This window comes from Mus musculus, chromosome 9 (assembly GCF_000001635.26).
Source record: "Mus musculus strain C57BL/6J chromosome 9, GRCm38.p6 C57BL/6J".
NCBI classification, from domain to species: Eukaryota; Metazoa; Chordata; class Mammalia; order Rodentia; family Muridae; genus Mus; species Mus musculus.
In genome coordinates this window covers 73,498,924-73,512,103 of record NC_000075.6, presented here as the reverse complement: position 1 = coordinate 73,512,103, position 13,180 = coordinate 73,498,924, and the positions used below count along the sequence as shown (strand labels likewise).

Here is a 13,180-nt window from a genome sequence, read left to right as displayed (position 1 = left end):
CTAGAGTCCTCTCTGTCTTTGATAGGGTTTCTACTGCTATGATAAACACCAGGGCCAAAAGCTACTTGGGGAGGAAAGGGGTAGTTTGGCTTACATTTCTACATTACAGTTTATCTTTAAAGGAAATCAGAGAAAGAACACAAGGCAGAAACCTGGAGGCAGAGACCATGAAAGAACACTGCTTACTGCTTTTCTTCCTCATAGCTTGCTCAGCCTGCGCTCTTATATATTGCAAGACTACCTGACCAGGGGTGGTACCACCCACAATGAGCAGGGTCCTCCTACACCAATCATTAATCCACTTCACAAACTTCACTACAAACCTATCTATGGAAGCATTTTCTCAGTTAAGATTACCTCTTCCCACATATGTCTAGATTTGCATCAAACTGACAAAGCCAGCTAGCCCACTCTCATTCTACCTAGGTAGACTGGGCATGCTCAGGAACCAGGACACTTTAAATGCTGGAAATATTCACACCATAAGAACCCACAGTGAATATAAGGGAAAGCTTCCTACTGTGGGGAAACCCTTTTGTGTGTAGCCTGATTTCATCCTCCTGGCATCTACACCTTTGCTCTTGTGGAGGATACGCTGGCTCATCTCCCTCCCTATGCTACCTTTCTCATGCCCATCCTCTACCTGCATAAGTGCCCATCCTGTATCATTCCCAATGCTGGGAGTCATAGCATAGTTGCTGGATGATAATTCTGCCTTCTCACAAGGACTCTGTTCATTCAACCACTCATACTTGGTAAAAGGCCTGCTAAAAATCACAAGTGACAAATGAGTGTTCTTTAGGCATAACTATTTTAAATCGTGTAATATAATGGGGTCCTAGAATTTGAATTATGCAGTTATAAGTTTTATAGGAGCATTCATATTTGAATTTATCTGACCACAATCTTCATTGAAACCTGCTATTCATGGTCTTGTGCTAGAAAACTATGGAATGCTGAAAGACAGAGAGACAAAGACAGACAGATAGAGAAAGAGGGAGAGGTGGTTAGAGGGGGAAAGTTGGAACTTTATGACTGGCACAATTTATTACTTATCATGCAAGGAAGGAGATAGTGAGTGCCACTGGACAGGTAGATGGAGTTAGATAAAATTAGATTATTGATTTTTTTATCAAATTCTTTAAAAGCCATGTTTTTGCAATCTGTCACATAAAACTCAAAAGCAACTAGGAAAAAAAATGACTTGCTACTGGTTTGGCTCAGGCCCTAGTAAGAGGTGAACGTGCCCTCTTATTTCAGACATTTTAAAGAGTGTGCTCCATCCAGCACCATGCACTGGAGTTTCCTTTTGCCATTCTTGGTACCCTCCCCTCTTCCCATGAGGCTGGGCTTTGCATGTGACAGATACCATGGGTGTGCCTATGCGTACCCTGTGAGCTCAGGCCATGAGCAACCTCTCAGAAGCTCATGAGAGGAAAGATCAAGTCACACCTGGGGTCTTCAGGCCCATTAAAGTGTAGTTCTATTGTTTCTTAATTCTGTGTTCTGCCACAAATACCTGAAAGATTAATTATTTTTAATAACACTACCTGCCTACACTAATTGTGTATTTCTATGATTTTCTTTTTCTTTATTTTTTTGGGGGGGATATACAAGACTGATCTCATTCCCCAGTTATATTCAATGTTAGTGGCATTAGAATTCCTGACTTCTTGACTTATAGTTTTCTCTGCTTCTCAAATGTAAAGTTGAGCTACATAAATTATGAAGGTGAACCCTGTACTTTTTTTTTCAGCACAAATACAAACATCTGCCATCAGGGGTGACATCAAATTATTATCACCCCACTTGTGTTTTACTACAGTTCACTTAAGTTGCTTCCAGGAACTGTATGAGATAGTCATTGGACCCAAAAGCCAAGAACATCATTGACTCAATGTGAGCAAATGTCTGGTGTAGCAAATAGGAAGTGTTGATATTAAAGCAACAGGCAGACATGTTGGAGACTCAGACAAAGCATCTGAGTGAGACATGAGTGGTGCTTTGGGGGTGGGACTAGAGAAGAGAAGAAAAAAACATTATGTATAAATTTATTTCCAAAGATCTTAAAATAAATGTGTCAATTGAGTGACAAATTATGATAGATATTTTCTGCCTCTTTATGATTTTATGCACCTTCAAATTATCCCATAATGTCCAGGTATTTTATCTTAAACCATAAATTTCATTTAACAAAGAAATACAATGACCACACTTTGCTCTGCAAAGTAAATTATGGCTTTATCGATTGCTTGCCAAGGTGTAATTAATTCAAAGTGATAGATTTTTTTTGAAGTCTTCTGGGACCCAGGGTTTTCATTTGCAGGCTGAAATAAACAGCAGGGTTAAATTTTCTTGTTTAGTTCACAGGGTTTCAGAATTGCCCTGTGGATAGGAAACTTTCCTGGGGCAGAGGTCACACACAATACCTCCACATATACAACCACTGACCATGCATTTCATAACTTATAAACTCATTCAATGAAGAAATTCACCAATCATTATATAGTGCTCTGATCAATAGTAAGAAAAATCCAAGGCTAGGGGATGTACTCAGGTGGCAGTGTGCTTGCATAACATGGATGAAGCTCCAGGCTCTATCCACAACATGATGAATCAGACGACGTGGCACACATCTATAATCCTATCACCGGGGAGGTGAAGGCAGGAGCATTAGAAGTTCAAGGTCATCTGTGGCTACATAGCAAGTTTGAGGATAACTTGGGATGCAAGAGAGACCTTGTCAATGAAGAAAAGAAATAGCAGGAAGAGGAAGAGAGGGGATGGGAAGAGAGAGGAAGGGAAGGGAGAAGAAAACACTGGATTGATATTAAAGCAACATTGTGTAGTATTGTCTAAGGGTAACTATAAAACTCTTAACACCATTGTTATCGATGCTTCTAGTTTAGGTCTAACTAGAAAGCAACATGTGTTATACCAGGAGAGTTAGCAAGCTGCTAGGCTCTCAGAGAGAAGCAGAGAGAGACAGAGACACAGACAGAGAGACAGGCAGACAGAGACAGACCAACCCTCAGAACTGTCGTGAGCTTCAGTAGACTCAGGAAGCCATGACAAAAAACTACCAGCTGGTAGCCGAAATGGAAGTCTATTTCTTACAGGTCTGGAGATTGGGTGTTATGTGGTCAGTGACAGCTAGTTCTGTACTGCTGAGGGTAGTCCTCCTGGCTGGCACACAGCCTCCTCTCCATTGTGTCCACACCTCACTGACTATGTCACTAGGGGCAGATGGGAGATGGAGTTAAAGAGAGTCTTGAAAAAACATTCAGGAGGTAGAGTCCATGAAATACCATGGGCTGAGGCAAGCTCTGAAAAGACCCATAGTGAGGAAGGATGCAGGGTCATGGGACAGCCACTGTGTAAAGGAAAGAGTGGACTGACCCAGAAAAGAAGTGAGCATCAAGCCAGCATAAACACCCATACCATGCCAATCGATTTAGGGGGCAGGGTGAGTGGATACCAGACATCTATTACAGTCACCCCACAAGAGACATGAGGCATTTTTCAGTTAAGGAAACTGGTCTTCAGTGATGCTGTGTGACTTGCAATAGTCACAAACACAGTCTCTGTGTACATAAAGACAGATCTCTGGTAGCCTCCCTCTTCCTACAAGGACACCAGACCTACCAATCTGGCCATGACCATGACTTCATCTAAACTTACTACTTCCTGAAAATCCCCATTCCAAACACAGAAGGTATGACCAGAGCTTTCAGGTAGGAATTTGGGGGTGAAGGGGTCATAATTCAATCTATAACAAAGAATAAAGTGTTGGGAAATGGGGGGTTTGTTTTTATTTGTTGAGAGAGGTTTCATACTGAAGCCCAGACTAGGGTAGAACTCACTATGTATGCCAGGCCAACCTGAAATTCATGGCAATCCTCCTGCCTCAGCCTCCTAAGGACTAGGATTACAACACACCTGTATGTGTCCTAATTTGTTTTACAATTTTGATTGAATCCGTTTTATAGAGTTCAATGTGATCTTTCAGTACTTGTGTGCACTGTATAACGATAACACTAGAAGCTGGGTGTGATGGTACATGACCTTAATCCCTTTAAAAGCCCTTGGGAGGCAGAGGCAGACAGATCTCTATGAGTTTGGGGCCAACCTGGTCTATAGAGTGAGTTTTAGGACAGCCAGAGGTTCATAGTGAGACCCTGTGTCTGTCAATCAATCAATCAATCAATCAATCATAAAACTAGGGTAACAGCACATTAACACCTTAAAACTTGGATATTTCATGCTAAACAGTATTTTATTTTTTACTTCATATGGCCTGTGTGGCTTATCCATCTATCTTGGCTGCACCCACAGGTTGTTTCTGTTTCCTGGCTAGTGTGATAGTGCAATAATGAACTTGGGACTGCTGACATCTCCTGGGCATACTGACATCCTCCGGTTGAATGCATCCATATTCAGTAGTTGGATTGCTGGATCATATGACAGTCCTGGTTGTAACTTTTTTTTTTAGCAATTTCCATAATGACTTCTCTAAATTGCATCTCCACTAACAGCATGCAAGGCTTTCTGTTTCTGCTGAGGAACACTTCGTAGATGGGGCAGGTCACCTCAACTCTGAATTATATTTCCCTGATAATTAGTGTCCTGTACCTACTCACTGCTGGGGCATTTTTTTCTAAGAAGCATCTATTTAGATATATTGTTTCCTTTCAATGGAGTCATGAGGTTTTGCTATTGTGCCTATACAGTTAATCTCATGTCAGATATTACTTTGAAGATATTTTCGCCCAACCTCTAGGCTGTCTCTTCCCTCTGTTGCTTCCTTTGCTGTGCAGATCCTTTGTGGTTTATCACAATCCCATGTGTCTTGAGGTCTTATCAAAAATAACAAAAAAAAAAAAAACCAAAAAACAAAAAAAACAAAGCCTTGGCAAATACCAGCATTAAGAATCTAGAACTTCCTCTGGCCTGTGATTTCCTGAGTTTACAATTTCAGATCTTGCATTTATTTCTGTAATCTATTTTGAGTTCATTTTTCTATATGGTTAAAAGTAAAAGTCTAGTTTTTTTGGTATGTGAATTCTTTGTTCCTAGCACTTATCACTGAAAGTACTTTCCTTTATCCATCATGCATTCTTGCTACCTGTGTTGAATATAAGTTGGATACAGATTCATTTATTTATCTCTAGACTGGCTATCCTGCTCCGTTGGACTCTGTTATTTTTTCCAATGCCATGCTTTTTACTTACTATAGCTTTGTAATATATTTGAAGCCAGGTAATGTAGTGACTCTAGCTTTGGTATTTACTAACATGTAACCATTTGAGAAGAGTATGGGGATCAAATGGGAGGAGGTGGAAGGGATGTTTATGCCACAGTGTGCATGCAAAGATAATACGAAAACCTCATGCTGGTCTGTATTTGACACATTGTCTCTTAATTCACTGCTGCACAAGTCAGGCCATGAGCCAACAAAGATTTCTCTGCCACACTCCCTGTCAGAGCACTCAGATTACAAACATAAGCTGTCACCACTTTGTAGGGATCCTGAGGACTCAAACTGGGGTCCTAATGCTTCTGGCAGTCATGTTCTGAAATTTTACTTTACATCCATTTGATCTAGGGTGCAGTTTAATGTCCCTGCTTGTTTTCTTCCTTCTTATTTTTCAGCTGCTGAGAACCAAGGGCTTCTGTTGCCTCTACCTCTAGATCTGTTGGCTTTTTTTCATTGTCTATTTGGGTGTTTTAATGTTGGCTGTGTGTATATTTATTTACAATTACTACATACTTCTTAAGGACCAGCCTTTTTAGAGTTTTATGGTGCCCTTCTTTGTCTCTTGTTTTTAATCCATTTTCTCTGACATAAGCATGGGAGCTCCTGTTAGCTTTTGACTTCTATATGATAGAAGGTGTCTCTGCCCCCTCATTTGACTTTGTACATGCCCTTGGAGATGGAGTGAGTGTCTTGGGTGCAGCATGGGCTAAGGCTTAGGGTTTTGTCCCTTTAGCTGCTCTCCCTTAAGTGGAGGATGTGGTCTGTTTACCCTTGAGATCACTGAGGAGAAAGCCGTTTAACAGTTTGCTGACTGTGTCGTAGTACTTTCTAGATCCTTCCTGCTCTTGTTTGCCTTCGACATTCCATGCTTCCTGTTACACTGACATGATTTCTTTCTCAAGTGTGAATCTGCTGTCCTTTTCCCCAGTTTGTAGTTGATTTACACATAAAAATCTTCCACTTATAATGGACACTTCAAGACTGTAAATTGTGGTCTGGATTTATTAACCCCCATTTTTGTCTTACTCCTGTTAATATACATATGTTTCTTTTATTTCAGTGTTTCCAAACTCACCATAAGCTTCTTCTTTGAGGTTGGTGTTTCCTGTTGCAGGGATAATCAGACTTGCTAAACCACCGTCATCCTGGGCTTGCATTATCGATAAGGAAGAGTCATCACGAACCCTGTCTCAGTCACAAGGGATAATCAATAAAACATGGATATGAGTCAGGGACTCAACCCAAGTCAGCTGAATGTTCCTGGGGGTTTGGGGAGGGGAAAAATGGAACAGAATCCCCTAGCTGCTCAGTGATGTGGCTGACTTGCTTACTAATTCAGCTCCCATTCATTAAATCATCACTCCAAGATAAAATGTTCACAGGAGAGTGACTAGACACCATCTAAATAATTTGCTTCCTTATAGCAATTATTTACTGCTCCTTTAGGTTCTATGAAAATATTCACTGGGATGCAAATCTAGATCTCAACTTCAATTGGCTGGCTTTTGTTTGTTTTTACTTTTTAATTGGTTCTTTGTGGATTTCACATCATGAACCCAATTCCACTCATCTCCCTCTCCCCTCATACCTGCTCTTTACCCTTCCAACCAACAGAGGGAAAGAAAACACTGTAGAAGCTGTACTGTGTCACAGTGTGTCCCTAGTTGGTTAGCTGTTTGTTGTTGTTGCTGCTGCTGCTGCTGTTGTTTTGTTTTGTTTTTTTATGTCTCACTTTTTAGCCCATGTTAGCCTTGAGCTTGAGCCCCTCCTTCTTGTCTCCCCAGACCTGAGATTACAGTCACGTGATACTAACCACAGGTAACTTGAGACTATGATATCGTATTGATTTTATGTTAGTACTTCTTAAGTGGAATGGTGGGATTTTTTTTTTCCTCCTGGTAGAGAGGTTCAAAAGCCACTGAAACATCACCTGAAACTGGGGTTTCCTATCCCGCTCAGAATCTACAGAGGAAAGGAACACTTCTTTTCCCATTCTCAAAAACAACCACCAACCAATTAGTATGAGATGATTTGCTCAAAACTACTAGTATAAAAGACAATTTTGATAAAGCATAGATTAATCTCTTGATTATATCATTTTTATACCTTCTACAATGAAGTAACTTCATAACTAAGTATTTGGAGACTGGTCCTAATGCCTTTGCACACCCCCTTACACCACATGCATCCTCTCTCCTCAGAATTTACTCATTTATAAGCATTTCAGGTAGGATGGGAGTTCGTCACCAGAGCCCAATACAGCCCAGCATCTCCTTATAAACAATCGCATTGGGAAGGAGGAAGAGTGACGATAATATTATAAAGTCACTTCCACTGAGTTCCCCATCCCCCACCCTCTGATTGTTAACCTAAAAAATAACTTCTTTTTTAAAATGTATATCTTAAATAGAATTTTGTAATACCCCCTGCTTCTCTTTCCTCCTCCTGACGTCTTCCTTGAGTACCCCCACTCCTCAAATTCATGGCCTCTTTTCTTTATTATTGCATATATGTATAAATATATAAATACAACCTTCTGAGAACATCTAGTGTTTATATATATATATACATATATATATACACATATGTATTAAATAACTATAACAATTATTTACATATCAAATGCATCAAATAAATATATCAAAATTATGAATGATTTTCAGGGCTGACCACTGGAATTGGATAATCATCTAGATGTTCAACCCTGAGAACAACTAATTCTCCCTCTCTCGGCAGTCATTGGTTTTCTGTAGTTCTTATTTATGGGTGGGGCTCTTGAAACTCCCCCTTCAATGTGCCATGTCTATGAGTATTGTTCTTCTTCAGGTCTTATTTAGCCTGCTATATTATTGATGCTTCCCCGTCATTTCTAGAAGGCATAATCTCACGGACTTCCAGGTCCTCTGGCTCTTAATGCTCTCTCTACCCCCATTTTCTGTAGTGTTGCCTGAGCCTTAGAGACCAGAGTTGTACTGCCAATGTATCCATTGGGTCTGCCTACACCATGATCAGCTGTTCTCTGTATTTGGACCAGTTGTGATATTTCATAATGGTCTCAGTCTACAACTAAGAGAAACTTCTTTGATGAGGGGTGATTGCTACACTGACCTGTAGGTATTTAGAATGCAGTTCAGGATAACATGAAATGGCAAACACCTTTTTTTACCTCTGTTATATAAAAAGCAAACCTACTTATGTATTTCTATATTCAATAATAAAATAGCTCAATGAGTTGGCCAATATATTGATGAATAATTGAGTATCCTTTTTGGAGGGGGAAAAGATGAGTCATTGTTCATTTACCAATTAGGAGGAAATAGAGCTGGCTTTGGGATCCAAGATGGGTGACTCACTCTAATTCCAGAAAGATGGAGTTTTGGGCCAGTGTGAATCAGGCAGTCAGAGGTAGAAACTGGACTCTCCTGCCCATGAGAGCTGGTGGGAGTACCAGGGGAACTTCCCCACCCTCATCTTCAGTGCCCTCTAGGTACTCCTGTCTATAGTGCAGTTCTGTAGTTCTGTGGAATTCTGCTCTGCACTGCTTCCCTTGAAGTACATTTGTGAAGGGGTTCAAAGCATTATTTTTCTCATACTCAAATGAAATATTAATACTTGTAAAATTTAGTCACTTTATCAAGTAAACTGAACTTTCTTCAGTGAATGTGTTCTACTACTAATTTAATTAAGTATTGGCCCTAACATCCTTCACTGTGTTCTGTATGTAATTTAATTCCATGCCTTTGTTTTCTTACCTAAAAGCAGGGTAAGGACAGAACTCCCAAGTGGGGTTGGTGAGAAGATTAAATGAATTAATATGCAAAGCTCTTCAACAATGTCTAGTACATAACAAATACTATATAACTTGATTCTTCCAGTACCCTAATTCTTGATTCTTAATGCACTTCTCAACAATCAGGGTGAGGGTGGCTTTTCTAATATTTTCCCCAGAAGTAATCCCATGTTCTTGAGCAGCTTCCATTTGGGACGTTATCAGGCTCATTTGAGAAGATTCAATTTTCCAATAGCATAGCCTTGATCATTATAGAAATGTAGCCAAATAATTGAAAGGTAATTTCTGTTTATTTTATTAATTACTCCATCTCTTGAAATTGACTAAATGATTAACACAATGTGTTTACTCAAAGCATAACAGGAATGAAGTCTGAAATGACTGTGATGTCCTTAATATGAGATGTGACTTCAGCAGTAGTTGGGAATGGTCTATGGAGCGCTCGGCTTGAGTGTTTTCACTTAATGAAACAGCGATTCGCCTCAAACACCATCGTGACTGAGTTCAGCTGAAATGAACAGGATCTAGCTCTTATAGAAGAAAAGGTTTAGTGTCTCCCATTCTGCATGATATTAGCTGATGACATTTTATAAATGGCTTTGATTACAAGGAGGCATGTTCCTGCTTAACTTGTTCAGCATTTTTTTTATCATGAAAGGACATTGAATTTTTTTATCCAATGCCTTTTATTTACATTCATTGCAATATCAGCAAGGTTCTTGTCCTTCATCACGTGGGCATATCATTAGTTTTATTTGAATGTGCTGAACCTTCCTTGCATTCCAAATCTTGTAAAAATATTTTTTTAAAGAATCCAGATGTCCCAACTGGTAAGAAGGACACATGCGCCACTATGTTCATAGCAGCCTTATTTATAATAGCCAGAAGCTGGAAAGAACCCAGATGTCCCTCAACAGAGGAATGGATACAGAAAATGTGGTACATTTACACAATGGAGTACTACTCGGCTATTAAAAAGAATGAATTTATGAAATTCCTAAGCAAATGGATGGACCTGGAGGGCATCATCCTGAGTGAGGTAACCCAATCACAAAAGAACTCTCATGATATGAACTCACTGATAATTGGATATTAGCTCAGAAACTTAGAATACCCATGATACAAGGTACAATTTGCAAAACACATGAAACTCAGGAAGAACAAAGACCAGTGTGGACACTTTGCCCCTTCTTAGAATTGGGAACAAAACACCCATGGAAGAAGTTACAGAGACAAAGTTTGGAGCTGAGACGAAAGGATGGACCATCTAGAGACTGCCATACCCGGGGATCCATCCCATAATCAGCCTCCAAACACTGACACCATTGCATACACCAGGAAGATTTTGCTGAAAGGACCCTGATATAGCTGTCTCTTGTGAGGCTATGCTGGGGCCTGGCAAACACAGAAGTGGATGCTCACAGTCAGCTATTGGATGAAACACAGGGCCCCCAATGGAGGAGCTAGAGAAAGTACCCAAGGAGCTAAAGGGGTCTGCAACCCTATAGGTGGAACAACAATATGAACTAACCAGTACCCCCTGAGCTCATGTCTCTAGCTGCATATGTATCAGAAGATGGCCTAGTCAGCCATCATTGGGAAGAGAGGCCCCTTGGTCTTGCAAACTTTATATGCCTCAGTACGGGGGAATGCCAGGGCCAAGAAGTGGAAGTGGGTGGGTAGAGGAGTGGTGGGGGGGAGGTCTGGGGGACTTTTGGAATAGCATTTGAAATGTAAATGAAGAAAATACCTAATTAAAATTTTTTTTAATTTCAGATAAAAAAATAATTATATATATGTATGTATATAAATGTATATATGTATATGTGTATATATATGTATATATATATACATACACACACACACACACACACATATATATATATATATATATATTTGCTTGCATGTATATGTGTGGACCACATGTGTGCCTAGTGCCCACAGAGGCCAGAAGAAGGCATTGTAGACTGTGGAGCTAGAGATACAGATGATGGTGAGCCTCCATGTGGGTGCTGGGTACCAAACCTCAGCCTCCTTCACATGCTCTTAACCATGGAGCCATCTCTCTAGCCCCAACATCTTTATAATGTGCTGTTGAATTTGTTTTGCTAGGACTTTGTTGAGGATTTTTGCATCAACGCTAATTAAATATACTGACCTGTAGTTATGTTTGTTATTATTGCTATGTTTTCCTCTGGTTTGACATTAGTATAGTGTGATCCTACAGAATGTGTTTGGAAGAATTTTTTTTGTCTTCTGTTTGGGAGAATAATTTAAAAGGGATTAGTATTGGTTCTTTATTAGATGTTTAGTGGAATTTAGCAGTGCATCTTGTCCTGGCTTTTCTTTGGGAGCTTTTTTCTTTAATTACTTTTTCAATATTGCTATTATTGATCTATTTAGGTTTCCTGATTATTTGGCTTGTAGTTGAGGGGAGACATTTTTTTTTTTTTTTTTGCTTCTACTAGACACTACAAATGTTGGATACAATTTTTCACAAGTTCTAACAGGCTTTCATCTCCTTGGTCTCAGTCATAGTGTGTCCCTTTCCTTACCTGATTTTATTTTCACTGCCTCTCCTCTTAATCCAGCTAAGGATCTCACTAGTCTGGACATATGCAAGAGAACAAGCCTTTTCTCCACTGGTTCTCAAACTTTAGGTCACCCATCTATACCCACCCCACCAAGGCGCTTTGTCATTGTTGAAATTCACAGTGGAAAGAAAGATGGGAAAGCCAGGTGCCATCCCAGGGCCATTGATGTTTGCTCAAGGTTCTGTTGCCCCTTAGAATTGGGAAGTATAAGCAGGCAAAGTCAAGGACATGTTAGGAATATGAGCTGTTTGATTTCTGTATTCTACTGTAAAGAAGGACAGCCATCCGATGCCACTTGGGAGCAAACGATGTTTTCTGTCTCTTCCTGGTTTATCTCTGGACTTCAGTGACACAGACCCCAACCCCAGCCAACTCCCCAGCCTCTGCTCCCATTCTGCTCACTGGCTCTTCTCTTTGTTGGCTTAAACTGGCTGGCACCCAACAGGCAACCCCTTCTCCAACAACTAGCAGCTGTTGAGAAGATATGAGCTCTTCCTTGGCCTCTGGGGGCTACAGAGCCATCTAGGGGAAGCAAACCTGTAGGCGGTTACCATGGAGCTCCAGCATGGAGACAGGGGAGACAAATTCATTCCTGAAACACGTTAATTACCATAATATCTCATTAACACAGGACCCAGAATAATATGCACTATTGTTGCTAGTTTTCTGTGAAAACAAGAGATTAATTTGATTGATCTGGATGTGACATGAGGGTAGGACAATTTCAGAGAAGAAGGAGTCACCAATATAAACCTCACCAACTTGCCACAGCCAAAGGCTGTCACACACACTTTAACCTCAGCACCAGGAGGCAAAAGCAGGAAGACCTCTGTGAGTTCAAGGTTTGCATGGTCTATATAAGTTCTAGGTCAGCCAGGGCTCCATGGAGAGACCCTGTCTTGAAAAGAAAATGGAGGAGAGGATACTATAGATGGTATGTACACTCCTTGAATAATTTGCTTTGAGATTATTCTGTCAATCTGTCAACAGACCTGAAGCTTAAGTATTTTCACCTTTTATATGATAAAACATATAGTTTAAAACATTTTGGCAATATTTTGAATTGAAATAATATGTTTACCATTATTTTAAACCACTACATAGAACACAGAACATAGGAAGAAAATAAAGGAAAAAACTCCATGGCCAACAAAAAGAATTTTTCCTGCTCAGAAGTTCCTCTTTGTGCTCCATCCCAATGCTAGACCCCATGCTCTCTCCAAAGGCAGCCAGTGCCCTCTGGGCTCCCTACAGAGCTGTCTTTCCTTCTCTAACACAATGTTATGTTTCCTTCTTACCTCTCTTTTCAACTTGATGTCTAAGTCCTTTCTATTGACAGGTCTCTTTTCTGTCCTTTACTTTTGAAGAACATGTGAGTTGGTAGCCAGAAGAGTCTCCAAGATCCTGGATTTCATTATCATAGGCAGATCTAGTGTATAACTCTTATTTTAAATACTGATTTCAGAAAGAAGGCAGACTTCTTTGTGGCTTCAGACAGTATAATATTCCCATCTCCACACTTTTCCAGAGTGCCAGCAC

The 13,180-nt window shown here is 40.1% G+C and overlaps 1 protein-coding gene across 7 annotated transcripts in view; it reads left to right on the top strand.

Moving 5' to 3' along the window:
- Unc13c (unc-13 homolog C) overlaps nt 1-13,180 on the top strand; it is a 528,734-nt gene that overhangs the window by 496,052 nt on the left and 19,502 nt on the right. The window lies entirely within an intron of this gene.